Genomic DNA, 17730 nt, shown 5'->3' with positions numbered 1-17730 from the left:
AAGTGGTATCAGTTGGGAATTGCATTTTGTGACCAGCACCCGTGGAAAGAATATCAGTTGGGAATTTTGTTTTAAGAGCAAGGACCTTTTTGTTTCAAAGGCATCTGGGGTGGACAGGCAAATTGAAGGCATCCAATTTGATTACGTGACTATAAAATAAGTCCCGGTAGGAAAGAGGGTAGAAGTTTCAGACTCTTCCAAGCCCCCTCGAGCGTCAAACTATTTGGGAGTTAATTAAATCAATATTCAGTCAAATATGCTAATGGTGTACACAGCTTGCCCCTCTCCCCCCCCCCACTATGAAGGGAAGGTATTAAGGCAGGCAGATTGACCCACACACACTTGGTTTCAAATGGATCAATTTTACTTACATGGGACATCTGTTTTGGAGTGTTCAGGGAAGACAGCCAGGCTCTCCATCCCTCAGATGGCTCTTACAAATCAGGGCTGTGGGCTTCCCCAGTTTCTCTCTCCCAGGCAAAGTTTAACGCCTCTCAATGTTAACGCCACTCCACCCAAGATGTCAGGCAGCTGTCTCAGGATACCAGTGGTCGAAGTGTATGAAAAGAAGTAGTGGAGCTATGTCCCCTGCTGGCCTGCCCCTGCTCCCCACAAACCCCATTGCCACAACCCCTCCCACACACAATACACCCCCCAAAACACTTGCACCTGATGTTTAAGGGAACGTTCAGTGCAGTGTACTGAAAGTGAAGGTGTCAACTTCTTCCTACACTTTTATTTTAAAAGAAAACCAATCCGGAACGGTTTCTTTTGAAAATAAAAGTATAGGAGCTGTACATGGTAATTTAAAAAAGTATAGGAGCACCGCTCCCGACCGCTCCCGCTCACTTCGACCACTGCAGGATACCTCCAGGTGGATTAAGGGCCTTTTCCTTCAAGATGTTTAGCAGCTCTATTTTTCTCCTCTCTCTTTCCTGGCTGTCCTTGTTGCCTCTCTGCATAGGGCAAGTGCTTTTTAATGTTAAGTCCCTCCCACAAAATATTAAGGTCGGGAGCCTTCAACCGATTAGCCTTGAATTTCCATTGGACCTCTGCAGTTCTCTCCCCCTCCCATGGTTCCACCCCTGTCTGTCTATAGGCCCGGGGAGTTCCATGATTGAAGTGGAGAGGTAGGTACACACCTTCTATCATTTGCATTTTGTTAGCTGTCCACTTTTCCACTCAAAATGTCCCTACATGGCAAATGTGAGTAACTTACTGATGAATGCCGTAATATATAGATATTAATGTACACCTACTCATGAAGAGTCAAAAGAGGTTACTTCCATTTCGGCATGCTATAGCTCTGGCACACTATGGTCTCCCACCCTTTATTCAAAAACTAACATAGTTGGGAATATTAAACTTAATTATCAAATATTTAATTTAACAAACCATTAGCGCCTCAACGCTCAAATTGTTACCATTTTCAGGGCCGTTAGAAACACTTTCGAGGTTGTCACAAGGTTATCGGATTCAGATACAAATCACATCAACACCATTGCCTTGAGAACAACTTTCAAATGCGATCTGTCACATGTCTGTACGTATTAAGATCTAAAAGTTATTGAATAAAAGGGAAGTGTCAATGAAAGTCAATGATCATATAAGGTGGCAAACTGAAAGTGAAAGGCTGCTGTTCATTTCGTTTGTTCGCAATGGGTATTTTAATTTAAAATGATGTCAGTTTCTATGTTGAAAAGAATGGTTTCATGTTTAGCAAGACACATATGTTCCATGATACACTGTTCATTGTGTCATTTTCAGCAAGACAGATATTTTCTCTCACCAGTCCCTTAAGCTTTGTTAAGGTTTGGGCTGGCATGTATATTGCTGTGTCTCTTTTCCCATTAGACCAATGTATTTCACAGTAAGGCATCACCTGGCCTTTCCTTTTGTCATGCTGGGGCTGTCAAAAAGTCATCTGGCCAGTTCACTTTGCCAAACCTCCAATTCATTATTCTTCAGCATAAGCAAGGGCACATAGCACAATGACAGTACTTATGCAGAGCTAATGTAACCACAAATGAATGGTCGATTATCAAGAAAACTAATGATTGCTAACAGTGGCGGCTGGTGACTTTGAAAGGTGGTGTGGCGCACATTTCCGGTCAAATTTGGGAGGGACCCCACATCACTTAAAAAGTGGCTTCCAAAATGGGAAATTTACTGACCAAACCCACCAAAATATGACATAAAAAGCATTAGGCTTTACATACTAATGGTGGTGCATTACACTGTGCCAAAGCAGTAATCGTGCTGCTGGAGGCTACGTAGAATGAGGACATTTTGGCACTCAATATCTTTGACAAATTATTCACCTCCAAAAAGTAAAAGACATGCATATTTCCTGATCCTAGTTGACCTCTCTGCTGCCTGCAACACAGCTGACCACATCATACCAGATCAACTGTGGCTAATTGCAGAAGCAGAGGGGAAATGGTTACGTTCTTACACCCGAGAAAAGAAACTATCCTCTGAGACATCTAGACAATACCCTCAGTTTCGACCTAAAGACACAGCGTCTGTGGTTCTGCAGGTCGTTAATGTGCTCAGGTTGCAAAATGTCTTGTATCAGTGGCAGAGCCTTTCATATGGCACCAATTACCTTGCCAATCTGTGCAAGTTGAAGTGAGCAACTCAAAGCGCCCATTTAAAGATTTGTTTATTTCCATCATTGATGTCTACTGTCTTGATATCTCAAGTCTATAGTCACAGATACATGTATATTGTTAGCACAAATATGTTTAATCAGTTTCTGTACAGCCGACAGGAGAAAACAGTCCACTGTATCATATGAGCAATCAGGGGGGCATGCCTCTAATGGCGGAATTTCCAATAATGGAATATCATTATTGGAAATCGGTCATTAAAGGCATACCCCCTGGTTTCTGATATGATAGAGTGGACTTTTTTCTCGTAAGGAATATATCTCTTTTCTGATTTTGGCCTTTGCTACACATGATACCATTGGATGTGACTTTCCATTGTGGTGTTCTATTGACCCGAGATAACTATTCAAAATACGCTTTGATGTGCAACTCTTCTGCTCGTGACAGCATTTCTTCATTGTTCTTTGCATGACTAAGTCAGGATATCGTGCCTTGAAAACGACCAGTGTGGTCGAAACACGCGTTGGCTGTACAGAAACTAATTAAACATATTTGTGCTAACAATATATGTGTATCTGTGACTATAGACTTGAGATATAAACTGTTGAAATAACAAATGTTCATGGCAATGCGCGTTTGACCACATTCCCAAACCAATCTTGTTCCTTATACTAAATCTGAGCCTTGTTTGGGTAGGCTCTGTGGGAGTGTCCACGCAGCAGGCCTTGGTTTCAGCTACTTTACTTAGGTGGATATTATAGCACACAGGTACTTTCTGTCAAACCCTTTACCCCTCATTCAGTTACTATCTTGACATCTACAGTTGTTTAAGTCACTGATGAAATGTTTTTAACATCATGAATAACGTGCTGGAGGTTTGTGACAATCTGCATATCTAGCTTTGTTTATTACACAACTTCTTTTTATTATAGATCTTAATTAAATCACTGAAAGTACTGTGGGGTTAACTAGATTTTTTAGGATGGCATTATGTTGCATTCTGGGACTTATAGTTTACCATTTAGGTGTGAAAATTAAATCCACAATGATATTCTTTCGGCAACTTGTTGCTATAAGGATTTACATGCTGTCACATGCCTTTATTATTACAAAGAGGAGAGGGAGGGGCAGGAGTTTTTTAGGCTAGGGCCTATTTGTAATAAAAATCTTCTTCATACGCACCAATTCATAGCCTGGCTAATGGCGTAACTTAAACCCTTTCATGGTACAATCTGCAGCAACATCCCAAAGCTCACTATATGCCCTAGAAGAGCCTCACTGCGACCAAGTGAAATACCCCAGCTTGGCACCGGCACGGTGGTCCCAGTCAGTGGCGCGACAGTGACCACCTTGCCAAGCTGGGGGATTTTGCTTGGTCGTGCAGCGCGGCTCTCTCTGCTCCGTGACCGTCCGTCACCTCACCGTGCACGGGACGAACTGTGAGCATTTTCAGGAAATCAACACGCACATGAATATTTTTTTTGTTTTGAAAGTAAAAAACATGCACGCTTTTTAAACACAATAATCTGTACCAAAATATTCCCTGTAGGCCAGTATTGAAATGAGACACTCTCCCCTGAGCCGAGCATCGATGTTGAGCCAGAGGGCCGCGTGGTCTGGCTCGCCTCAGCCTAGCCTAGGGTAGGCGTTGTCAACTAGGCCCTGCCTGCATTCCCCAGGGCAGGGCTCCAGGACACCTCTGGAGCACTGTCCTATCCTGTCCTGGGGAATGAAGGCCAGGCAGGCAGCAGGCTCACTCATCTCCGACTCCTACACACAATAAGTGAATAGGATCTACATTCCATCAGCGGTGCAGGCAGCAACAGCCTCAGGTCAGGCTGGAGCATGTGGTGGGCACTGGCATCGGTCTGCTGTTCTTCTCTCTGGGGATACAGCCAATGGCATTCATTAAAAGTAGTTGCTATGCCTCAGCCTGCTACTGCTGGTGTGCTTTCTGCCCACAGATCAATACTGGCGAGGCTACCCCTCTAGCGCCCCGCCTGCATCTTAAATTTGATGAGGGTTACGTAGCTCCCAGCATTTTTACTGCTCAAAGAAGCGTAAAAAGGGACGCGCCCCCTTACCGGTACCCAGCATTGCAGAGAGCACAAAGTGGGCCCGGCACATAATTATTTATTTAAATACAATACCTTCTTGTACCAGTCAGTACTACATTGCCGCGCGCTGCCACCAAGCCAATGATGCATCATTAATGCAGAACAGATTCAGAACTTCTGAATATGTTCTGCATGTAGCTTCAGGACCCTGGTTGGGGGGGGCGACGCCCCCCCGCCCTATGAAAGCGGCCGCCACTCCTGGTAATAATGTCGAATTGGAAAGCTGCTGCTGGTCCTAATTGTACATATTGGTTTAATTCACTTTGTATGATTGTACAATGTCTGATGCATTCAAAGAAAATCATATCATTGGGCCCAACCGCTCAATTTTTGAGGAAGTATATTGAGAAAAGGCCCAGTAAACTATTTGCACACGAGAAAAGCTTAAGGGGCTGTTCTTCTCGTTTCACCTGAGCATAAAATGGTTGGTGTCTAATAACCCGGTGATGGCCTCCAGCAGGTCTGGCCAGGCTTAAACAATGGAAGAAAATAAGATGAAAAATTGCATTAGCAAGTGTCGTGCATTGGAAAAGAGGTGATATGGATGCCGAAAGCAGACGAAAACTGAGGGAAATTGTCAACAAACAAGTTAGTAACAAATATGGAACATTTCTCCTCAGCATTGAATGTTGACATGTATGAGTTTTGTGCCAAAATATGTTTGCAGTGAATCATCCAACGATGTCCTATGTACACCCTGTAAAAGGTAAACCACAGAGGTATTATAAAGGTGACTATGAGCAGTAGGACTTCCCTCAGGGTCAATAATATTTATTTCTTTATTTAACATTTATAGAGCACACCAAACCCGTGGGTATCTGGGCGCTGGAAAACAGGCAATGCGGTGCAGTCAACAATAGAAAACATAAGTTTGGCATATATTATATTGAACATATTTAGATAGGATAATTTACAGATGCATAGGATCCGTAAGTATAATAATCAGTGATATTTACATGTGCAATCTTATTCACATAAGTAATGTACTGATGAAGTAGAGTAGAATAGGTCAATAGGGGTGTGTATGTGTGGGTGCATGAGTGTGTCCGTGCCCGTCCGGTCAGATGCCAAGGGCTAACTTTCTCTGCCAGTTCATTTCTATCCAGTGCCTTAAGTGGCACTCGAAAATAAGCTGGGGCTCATCAAGGGGGCATGGCCTAACTGGCTTGTTAGGCTGCGCCTCCTCGACACGCCACAGCTCAATGGGAAACAGGCAACCCTGCCAGGCAGGCTTTTGTAGAGATCAGCACCCTCTCCCCCTGGCAGAGAGTGCGCTGATCTCTACATTTATTTTCTAACGGCTTGCCTGGCAGAGGACAGAGCTTCGCCTTTTCAGCCTAAATGGTACTGCTGCCCCTCACCGGCTGGGGAGGGGCAGCATCACAATTAAGGCTGAAAAAGTGAGGCCGCTGGAAGCCGAAGCCTTTTTTCCTAAAGCCTGAAACTCGTGCAGATGAGCGAGAGCTTCAGGATTTAGAAAAAAAAGGCCGCACACCTTTCTCTCCATAATGGTGGTGCCTGCCCACGGGCATTTCTCGATTGAAAGGATGCCTCGCAGGTGCAACGCCACCATTATGGATGGAAGGCATTTTTTTCTGAAGCCTGAAGCTCTCGCACATGAGTGAGAACTTCAGGTTGTAGAAAAAAAGCCTTGTGCTGTAGTGGCCAGAGCTGCCAGGGGAGATTATTGAGCCCTAGCACGGCCCTGCCTCAGAACGAGATTTCTGAGCCTGCCGGGTATGGACCCCAGCTAGCCCCGGCCCTCTTAAAACCCTCTTTCTGTCCCTCAAGCAGCTAAAGGTTCTCATCATGGAACTTTCTCCTTCTCGCCTGGTTCCTCCTTATTGTGAGGTCCTAATGAATGGCAAATGTGCAGCTGACCTCACAGTCGAATCGCCTTTGTTGAACTCTAGCAAACTTTTTCCCCTTTACCCCAATGTACCCGTTTCCAGGCACTAAGAAGCGACATCAAGTGTCATACAAAAACTCGCTACACGTGTATATGCCATGGTGACCGCATATATATGCCATGGTGACCGCAACCCTCCGAAATGACGCTCTTAGCCTGTGTTTAAAATATGGAAGAGTAGAGGAGGCAAAGTGTGCACAACTGTGTCGCCTGCATTTAAGCAGTGGACATATAATGCATACGATGTTCATACAGAGCCCTATGCAAAAGGCCTTCGTCTTATGTAAAATGATGACGCAGCGCCAGGCTCCGATCCGATGTCACGTCGTGGTGCTCTGTGCTACGATGACTCGGGCCTGGCTCTTTTTTGGAGGCCTGATGTATGTCTTGGCAGTGGAAGGAATTTGTCAGGTTCAGACCCGAAGTGCTTTCGAAGTGCACTCCGCGCAGTGAATGGCCGGAAATGCCGGAGCCTGCGCTCGTGCCAGCATGTCTTGCTCCCTCCAGCCAAGATGTGGCTATCTCGGCAGAGATCCGGTTCCAGCGAGGCTATTTTGGACACCCGGGCTGTTCAAGTACTATTTCACTTCAGAGTTGCTTTTCTGTGAATATGTCACATTCGTTTTCTCCACAAAGTACAGCAGCAGTGACTATCAGATTTGACACACTGACCCCTATTTTATTCCGGAAACCTAATGACTCCCCACCACTGGACAGTGTCTTTCTCTTTCTGTTTTGAGACCCCCACATGCAAACACGGGCGGCCTTTGAAGCCTGGTTTCAGTTGTAACGCTGACCGTGTGTTCCTTTGTATGCAGGAAGTAGCCTCGTTTTCTCAGATACAGCTCCTGTGAAAGCATGCTTTTGTCACCTGTTGCCTAGACACGTGGCCTACCCATCACTGATATGATAAAAACAGTGTCAACTATAGTTCTAAGGCTGTAGTGTAAAAGGCTTTTCTTTATGCGTATAGACGGCTCTCCTGGTTCCCACAGGTCAGGTGGCAAGCTGGCCCACTGAAATGGGTGAGGAGTACAGAGGTCGAGACAAAGCCTCTTCCCAGGCATACGCTTGTCCATTTTAATTGAATTGATTTATTGTAATTTATGTAAGCACCAACACACAAAGTAGTTAGCTACAGACAGTGCCTTAAGTGGCATGGGAAAACTGTCAGGGGTTCATCAAAGGGGCGGGGCGTGGCCTAACAGCAGCGGTCGCCTGCCGGGCCTGTTAGGCCACGCTTCCTTAATGAGCCCCGGCTTAATGGGCTGCAGGCGGCCCCCAGCGGGCAGCCCGCTGCAGAGATCAGCACTCTCTCCCGCCAGGGGAGAGGGTGCTGATATCTGTATCTATTAACTAAAGGGATGTCTAGCGGGAGTCAACACCATCTGTTTTCTTCCTTAATGATGTCGCCAACCCCTGCCAGGTATCCCTTTGCAGGTATCATCACCCTCCCACTCCATGGTACGAGGGTGTTGATCTCTGCATCCTTTATATAAAAGGGATGCCTGGTGGGGGCCAGCGCCACATGTTTGCATCCTTAATGGAGGCACTGCCCCTCACAGGCATTCCTTTAACTAAGAGATGCAGTGATCACCCTTTGATGATCGCTGCATCTCTAAGTTAAAGGGTTGCCTGGCCAGGAGCAGCACCACCATTAAGGCTGAAAAGGTGAGGCAGCTGGATGCTGAGACCTTTTTCCTAAAGCCTGAAGCTCACGCAAATGAGCGAGAGTTTCAGGCTTTCGAAAAAAGGCCTTGGCTTCCAGCGGCCTCAACTTTTCTTTCCTAATGGAGATGCCGTCCCACAGGCATCTCTTGGATAAAGGGATGCCTGGCAGATGCCGACACCACCATTATCCAAAAAAGTCATTTTTTTCTAAACACCTGAAGCTCTCACACAAATGCGCGAGAGCTTCAGGCTTTAGAAAATAAGCCTTGGCCTCTAGCGTCCTCATTGGCTGGTGCTGCCAGGTTAGGGAGCCCCAGCAGGGCCCCATCTCCAAACCATTTTTCAAAGACTGCTGGGGATCTGCCCGGCTCACTTAAAGCCCCGGCTATAGGGCACTTAAGGATAGGTAGCATCTATCCGCAGCAACTCTTCAAATCCTTGCACAACCGGCTCTGCTTTTTATCCTTGTGAGGTCGATGAATTGAGAGCCATTAATTAAGAGCTACTATTAGAGCGCATAGAGGTGCAAGGAATCTAGCCTCACACAATACCAAATTCCACTTCGAGTGGCCCGATTTCGCTACAAACAACCACAGCTCACCCTGTACTAGCATCTACTGTGGCGATTTCAACCTTGGCAATTAGCGCCCAGCCAAACAACAAACACATAGTGAACGGCATCCTCACTCCCTTTTTCTAAAGTACTCAAGATCTTTTGGGTAGGACCTTCATTGTATACAATGTTAAATAAATAAATAACGATACATGCAAATGGCCCATCACTATTGAACGTGTACATGCCACATTTCAGAATACATTGCTTACATTATCATTGATCAATTCACAAAACATCATTACACATCTCCCTAATATAAAAGACCCCTTACCCCATTTACCCTGGACTGGTCCCAGTGCCCTAACGTCTTGGAGGGAGCCACGGGGTACATTCGCAAAGCTTATGGCTCATTCTGTCCCTTGTTATTGACTGCCTGGTTTAACTGTGTGACCTTGTCCTGCTTAGATTTGCATCCAGGCCTGTGTACTTGGCTTTCTATCCGGCCTAGCTCCACATTAGTCAGCTATAGACATCATGATCCTATCTCTATTCATAACATTGACTTTGTTTCGAATGGTTTGATAAGGAGCACATGCGCGCCTCCTCCTGCCTCAACGTGGACATCTATGAAACTCTTGGCGTTCTGCTTATTTGTGCTTTGTATTTTTGGATCTACATTCTTTTGAAGCCAATGCGCAAACAGTGAACGTGTATATGGGGTCTGTAATCTGTGGCCCTCCAGATCTTTCCGACTACCACTCCCATGCGCCTTCACAATTGACCATATTGACTAGGACTGATGGGATTGGTACTCCAAAACATCTGGAGAGCCAAAGGTTGCAGAACCCTGTAAACTGTAAGATAATGCCACGTGAAAATGCTTGGCCTGGTCGAATGAACCGCAATGTTGAACTTCCACAGTTTTATTTAAAACAACCATCGACAAACTATGTGTGGGCTGTCCTATGTCGAATGCAACCTCAACTGTCCCAATAAACCTCATTGTGTAACTGAAGGGCTTCAATACATCCAACAGCATCACAAATGACAACAATCATGTTTAGCAGCAAAGAAGCATACACTTCAAAAAGCAAAACCAGTTAGGAGCAAACCAACAATGTTCTATCAAGCTTTGGACATCTAGAGCCATTTTCATTACATTGCCAGAAGTAACCAGGTGCAATGAAGGCACACACCAAATGTTTGTCCTTCAGCCTATCACAAGGCCAGGGCCATATTGGGAGGGAATTATGACACATCACTAATGTTGATGTGAATGTATATACATTTATGATCTGCCACAACACATAGCAATAATTTCTGCTTTGCTAAAGCAACACCAATGAGCCAAAACCTAAAAAGAAGACAATGGAAGCATTATTTATATGTTCTTTGTAAGTCAATTCACATGCATAAAGTTATTCATACCAAGCTTTAGCATGCACATTTCTGAACCGCAAAAGAGAACTTGAGAGGTGCAATTATTTAGCCAAATACGCCCTTGCTCTCTCGACCTTCCAAGTATCTTTTAATACAAAGAAATATATGTCTTGAAGGAGGAGAAACATAGTTGCAAGAAGTTTATTTCTCAATCAATTGTTCACTATAATAAAACAAGCATTGTCAAGGCCAACAGTTTTGGTAATTTTATAGGTTTGGGATAATTGTTTGTCGTGCACTGCAAACATGGTACAGTGTTGGATATAACTGGAAAATGATGTGAGCACCTGCAAATGCATAATATCTGTACACATGTGAAATCTGTTGGCTTTGGTCATTCACGGTTTTACTGGCATGTTCTTGCTCATAAATGGAGTGGCTGAAGGCACATTTGCTTAAGAGACCTTTTTTTTACACCAGTAGTGTTTACAGCTGCAATTCAGCCTTTAATTTCTAAAGATTACTTAGAAATAACACTGGCAGGCCCTTTGCAAAGTTTAATTCTACTTTGACGTGGGTACATTAAAGAGATCTATGGTGAAAACCTTTTAGGTGGGAGTAGCAGGGAGCGGTGGGAATGGTCAAAATGGAAAGCAGTCAATGGTTATGCAGCACCTACCAGCCAAAACGGAAAAAGCTGCACCCCTTGCATCCCGTTTTGGAAACACTGTTTCATTGGCTAAGCAAACGCCTGAAGTGAAAAGTAATATGAGGGGAGGAGGCTAGTCCTCGCTCGTGGAGGCCAATGTACACTGTATCAGAGGAAGTCTTTCAAGAACAAAAACAAAATGTCCGCTCCAAGGTGGAGAGGGCAACTGCCATGACAGGGCACTGAGGCAGAGGGGCAGTGAGAACAGGCTACTCCAGCACAGATGACTATGGGAATCAATATCTGTTTAACTGCTGCTAACAGAACGGACACTATACCCCAAAACACTTGCCTCTCTATTTAAGTATCAGATAAGATGCAGCTACCCCATCTCCAATGTTTTGCCGCCAGCCGATCATAGAGTAAAGCTAGTAGTTATACCTCTCAACTCACTTGCCTGTGGTGGGTATCATCCCCTGCGTCGTCAGTACACTCACACAGCAAGCCATAGACTTCAATGGGCTCTCACCTGGCAACAGCAAAAAAAGACAGAATCCTTTGTTTTCACCCACCGTGGCATCTCAAATGGCTGAGAGCTCTTGTTCTATGCTCATCGCCACAAGAGTGGGCTTATGGCACCAGAGCTTGTCCGCAGAGGTGGCATATGTGCATAGTGAGACACGTGCCGATGACCACTTCTTGCCACCAACCACTAGAGTCATCTTTAAGCAAACGAGCTTGGGAAGGAGACTACTCAGGTTTGGCAAATACGCTAGTGGAATACGCCTAGCTTTCAATGTATGGAGGAAACGGTGGCCTGTGACAGCGTCCAAGGGAAAAGCTTCACATCTGGTGTAGTTAACGCTGGATTTGGAAAAACTTACAACTACATGCCTCGTGGCAGTAAGTAGTACCCTTGGTTTTTAGGGAGCTCGTTGGATCAGGCTGAGGAGTGTGCAGCTGCGCGCAGATGTGGCAGCAGGGAAAAGTGAGCAGAGCAGCAGCCGGTGAGTACAAGAGAGCTTGGAACGCTTCTAGATGAGGGTTGTCCAACCCTAGGTCTCACGGGATAGAATCCTGACGGGTTTTCAGGATATGCCTCATTAATATTCATGAGAAAGAATTTCTGTACATTTAGAATCCTTGTATGCAAATTTATCTCATGAATATTAATGAGGGGTATCCTGAAAATCGGACACGTTTCCGTCCCTGGAGGCCTGCAGTTGGACAACCCTGTGTTGTAGATGAAGGACAGAGCATGCCAAGGCTTCACTTCCCAAAGTAAGCAAAGAAAAATGAAGAGTATCCTGAGTGTTCAAGAAGTGTGTCTCTGGAGGTTCACAAGATGGCTCCCGCTGGAAAATCCCAATTGAAAAACACTTTGTAAATCAGGCCCAATTAATGTATAACGGCTGCAGGACGGATGACACACTATTTGTAAACTGACACGTCCTTCGGATCACCAAAGTGAGTCTGGTAAAGTATGTGTATCATTCATTTGTGCCTTCAGGCACCGGAGACAGATATACAAATATTGACGATTCACGTAGAGCACGCCACAAATTGAGTTGTATCTTGCCACTTGCAAAACAGGAGTTGTTGTAACACTACCCCTTTGTATTGGCATTGAAAAGAAGAAAATCCTAACCAGGATAGTGTGGGACACCCTGCAGGCAGGGGCCAGACGGTGATACTATTATGCGGGTGCGGAGGGGGGAGAGGGGGCGGCCATTGGAAAGTACTGAGGTCTTTGCTATTGTCACAAAATGTAGTCTGAACCTCCGAGTGCTGCAGGTGTTCAGGACACTTTAACACATTTATTCAAAAAGTAAATGTGTCAGTTTAACAAATACGGAATCCAACTGTGTTGCCCTTTGTTCAACTATTGCGTAATCTGTTAAAACCATTTTTCAAATATTGTGTAATCTGTTAAACCATTTTTAAAACACATTTAATTTTGTATGCTCTTTGCCTGTATTTTTTTCTTTTTTAAAGAAAAAGGCATCACAAAATCCACACCATCGAACTATCTTCCCGGCCATTAGGGGAGTGTGAGAGCGAGAGCCGTGAAGCACTTGACGTAATGCACGTAAGCGCTGCGCCATCAGATCCATTAGGAGAGTAATTATGAGAAAATAACCATGATTTATGTAAAGCTCCGTGCAGTCTCACTGACTAGTGCACTCCTTTCTTCACGCTTGTGACTTTAAAACCCAAATGCGTTCTTTTTTCTTTTTTACAAATTTGAAATGCAAGCACATTTTGTACTCTTCTCATCGTGTCAAAATATTCCAGCAGGAGGAAACGGATTCATTACTGCAGTGTGCAACCTCACACCAACGGGGAGTAGCGGGAAACGTTTCTGAATTTTCATGAGGTATTTTCTCAGGAACTGTGAAGGGACGCTGTGCGTCACGCCAGCACACTGTTTAAATGTATTGTCTTAGTTTTTATTCTTGAGCAAAAGTAGTCTGAAAATGCCAGCATAATTATAGAGTTCAGTATGGGACTGTGGCACTGTCGGTATGCTTCCAGGTAATAGGACAAAGGGCCTACTCTGAGCTCGGTTTTGTGCCTTACGGGGAGAGTGGGTACCAGTGGCGGCTGGTTAATTTTTTTATTCGAGGGCTTTAGATTAGGGTGACCAGATGTCCCGGTTTTCCTGGGACAGTCCAGGGAAAATCACCCTCCGGCTCTGGGTCCCAGGAGTTTTTTTCATTTTAGAAACCCTGTCCCGGGTTTGCATGGTTGGGTAGCTAAGGTCCCGGTTTTTGCGACCTGATTTTCGGAATCCCGAAATCATGTCCTGGTGTGACTCTTCCTGCATCACGCCCCCATATCCTCCCACTTTACCTCCCCAGCGCTCTCCTCCAATGAGAGGAGTGTGCCTGTGAGCACACCCCCTCCCCGCTCCTGCAACAGGCCAGTGACATAGAAGTAGGACTACAATTTTTATTTGTATTTGCGTTAGTCCTACTTCCATGTCTATGGCCTGTCCCGTTTTTTAAAAAATCTGGTCATCTACTGTAGATGTATTGCCTAAATATGCAGAGCAACCAAGGGAGCGATGGAGCCCGAACCAATCAAAAGTGATTCTGGGGAGCTTTCCTCAGTGAAACCTTTTGAAATATTGTGTATAAAGCGTGCATTTTTAGCACACACTTTCTGTGAAATTTTGGGTAAAAAGCCACACTTTGCGATGGGTTTTGTATGGTAACACATTTAAATATCCAATAGATGCAACAAGTCACTGACATTTTCCAACTCCTGTTCATGATGACTTTGCCCACAATCTATGCCAGTATAAAATCCATGTGCATGCTGGCTCTGCCCATACATATCCACGGGGGCTGCAGTAATATATGTATTACCAAAAAAGCACTTACCCCTGTCGGCTTGATCAGTGCAACATGCCATGCCAAAGTAAAGAAATATATGTCAAGCTGGCCCCCGCAACGTGGGCCAGTACCACACAGGAGCACTCATCATGCTGCCTTCACCCTTGACGCCCAGTAAAAAATGCCATACCTGCCGCTCCTCTAAAACTGTCAACACTCAGTTGCACACTTGTTAGTGTTGGAACTCTTATAAATGGCTGTGGTTGCTAGTAACAACGTAAGCAGTGCTCCTGTGTTTCAGCAATTAGAATCGATGCCATGGGCTTCACCAGCTGGTAATGGCCGAGAACTGAGTGAGGAAATAGCAATATTCAGCATCAGACAGTATTGTTATGAGCACTATGGGGTTCAGGTGGCGGCGCAAACAGTTTGACAAGTAAAAATGGATTGGCTCATGCACCTTCCCCAGGTTCTAGTGATTTATTCCAGTGTTTTGTACAGTGCGGCACTTTGCATTGTTCCCACTTTGAAAGCACTAATATCCTTTACCAGTGGCATCATGGTTGCGTCTGGTCTTCTGTTGATTGGCTGTCGTGAAGAGCTGAGTGGCCAATGGGCCATTCCTTCTGTATCATTAAGGTGGGTGCTGATCAGAGTGTCCTTCAGTTGCTGTGTCCTGGTCCCTCAGACAATTGTAACTTCGTCTCATCTGCTGAAGATACTGCTCAGGAAAGTTGACAGCAATGAGGACAGATTTCAGAGAATAGATCAATGTTTGACCGCTGATAATCCGTGGATGCCCCACATGCGTTTGCAACTGAAGGCCAATAAAACTGAAGTGGCCTTGTTTGGACCCAACCACTTACTCAAAAACACCTCTAAACCCCCCTCCCCCCCACCTGCGTTTCTTCTGGGCGCAACTCTTGCTTGCACTCCCAGAATCAAGGACCTGAGCTGTAGTTGGCAAGCAAACTTTGGTAGCGACTACCAGGTTAGTGCCAATGTACAGTCAGTTTTCCATTCTCCTTGCCTTTTGCCCTTCCTTTTATACCGATTAAAGATCATGCAATGGTAGTGGGCACCCTTGTTAATTCCCACCTGGACTATGGTAATAGCTTAATCGCAGGTTGCCCAGAAAAGGTCACTCCTGTAAGGCGGTCTGTAGATGAGGTGAAAGGTGATAGATTCCTTGTGAGATAATGGGAACCGGCAGGCAAGTGATTCGAATTAGCTTGTTCTGGGAGAGAGGATGATGGAGCATAGATATTCGCTCCTGTGGATGATTATCATTCCGCCTCCTGCCCTTCCTTCTTTGATGCAGTAGACTGGTGGTAGGAGGACATCGAAAACATGGAACGACGATGGTGTCAAAAGGGTATCAAGTTTGTTTTACGAGATGAGGTCAGCGATCTCTCGGCGTGGACGATTGCTAAGCAAGCATTGATCAGCATGAGGGGGCCATGTCCATGTGTTTAGAGGGTGTTGGATGGGGTAGGGGCAATATTGATGAGGTTCGCTAGGGTAGCTTGCTGGGGCTGCCCAGTGCGCTTGGCCATTCAAACCCTAGCAAGGGTGGGGATAGACTGTGGAGGGAGCAGGCACATGATGTATTTTGGTGCATATTAGCAGTAGCAACTACTTTAGATGGATTGCAGGATAGCGGGTCTGGTCCTTCTTCCTGTCAGGCCAAACCAGCTCAAACTGGAGCTGGTCTGACGTCCTTAAGAAGCTACCTCGAAGGTGCAAAAGCAGGTGGTGGGAGGTGAAACTGAGTGGCAGGACTTGGTTACGTGACCAGCACCCTCCTAAAGTGCCATCTGCAATTGTGTGACACCACCCTGTGGGTGTGCTTTCTTTTCTCCAATGAGCTTCATGGTGGATAGGTTTCATTCTTCTTTACCTAACAACGCCATTAAGCTCAGTATAGATCACAATTCTCTGCTGCATAGTTTATGGATGAACGAAGCGGGAGGGTCATTGGAAACAGTGCTAGTTTCAAAGTAGTTTCATTTTATGGTTCTCTCCGGATTAGGGTTGACCAAGTGCACTGACATGACTTAGATTTATGACCTGCAGTCCAGTTAATAATGACTGTGTGAAGGTTCCTGTCAGATGCTAACAGTGACGGAAATGGAAAGAATTAGTCTGGACTCTCCTGCCCCTTTTTGTGTGAGGGAAGAGTTATGTGGGTGGGGCTGAGGAGAGAAGCCCCAGCCAAGCTAGAGCAGCACCCTATCTCTTCAAGGAACCCAATCATGGTGTTTTGCATAAAAGCAAGGAGCATTTTGGAAACATAAGAATGATAGTATAATAATGTAATATTTGAAATATGTCTGTGATAGTGATTCAGCGTGAAAACCCTCTGATAGATAAATGCAAATTGGGCTCTCTGCTTTTATCAGTTGTCTCAGTACTTGCCCTAACAGAAAAATGTCTGTAAATCGCAAGATACATATTTGGACAGCTTGTTTGTGGGATGCGAGGCTTGGGCGGTTTTTGTACAGAGCCCATACGTTAAGCATTCAGTCTCGCTTATGCCAGGCTCTAGAAGCTTGGTTATGGGTGAGGGCTCCAAAGCCCAAGCTTGGAATCAGATATTGGGGATTTTTAAGCTAGCCTAATCTGGGGTAGTTTGGGGCGCGTTATGGAATGGGGCTCCGGCAAGAAAAAATGTGCTGGGGCGTAGGTCTGTCTTGTTCTGGCCAGTACTTAATTTGTAACAAAAAATAAGTGTCAGGTCCCAAACCATTTGTAACAATACCGCGACGCTGCGTTTGGGAAGTTCACCACCACTGCTGTCACCACCTATAGCCGCTCTCCAAAGTTATATATCTGGTGTTACAGTACAGCTTGCACCTGCTCATTGTGTTTGATGGATGCACCGACTATCACCAATTCACAATTAAAGTGAGTATGAGACAATAAGTGCCGGGGCTCAAAAATAAGTTCCAGGTCTGAACACTGGCAAACACCACCGCAAATGAAGCACTGGTACCGTTCCATTTCCTACCGTGGATGCTATTCTGGAAACAATGGTCAAGCATCAGATGGGGCTTGTCGCCTAGAGAACATGGCTGGAGATGTTATGACCAAGCTAGAGTTCCATGTTGCGTTGCAATGTGAGTGATAGCAATGTAGTTGTATTTGCCACCTTATTTCACCTGAGCTACAGAAAGGCACCACATTGACTCATGACACTCAAGCCCGTTTCTAAACCAAATGTCTTGTGATGTTGGTTGACGGGAAGTGCTCTCTGAATTGATGGTGGCTTGCCATCGCTCTTGGGGGAAATAGATGCGAGTGCTCAGGTAAGGGTCCACAACGGAGATACAACAGCCCAATGTATAGTGCTGCGTTTGTATTTCAGTTAAAGGGCAGGCAGTCCCATGATCACATTGGTTTGCTGGAGATGATTACATGGACACAGTCGAGAGAGTTTTGCATCCAGCCAACATGTCCCCCAAAGGAAGAACATACAGGTGTATGCATGTGTTTACG

The 17730-nt window shown here is 45.3% G+C and overlaps 1 protein-coding gene across 2 annotated transcripts in view; it reads left to right on the top strand.

The window, feature by feature from the left end:
- Nucleotides 1-17730, top strand: part of ATXN1 (ataxin 1) — a 1517977-nt gene that overhangs the window by 765951 nt on the left and 734296 nt on the right. The window lies entirely within an intron of this gene.

This window comes from Ambystoma mexicanum, chromosome 5p, assembly GCF_040938575.1.
Source record: "Ambystoma mexicanum isolate Mex_15411 chromosome 5p, UKY_AmexF1_1, whole genome shotgun sequence".
Lineage (NCBI taxonomy): Eukaryota > Metazoa > Chordata > Amphibia > Caudata > Ambystomatidae > Ambystoma > Ambystoma mexicanum.
The sequence above is the reverse complement of the archived record's forward strand: the minus strand, read 5'-3'. Positions and strand labels throughout refer to the sequence as shown.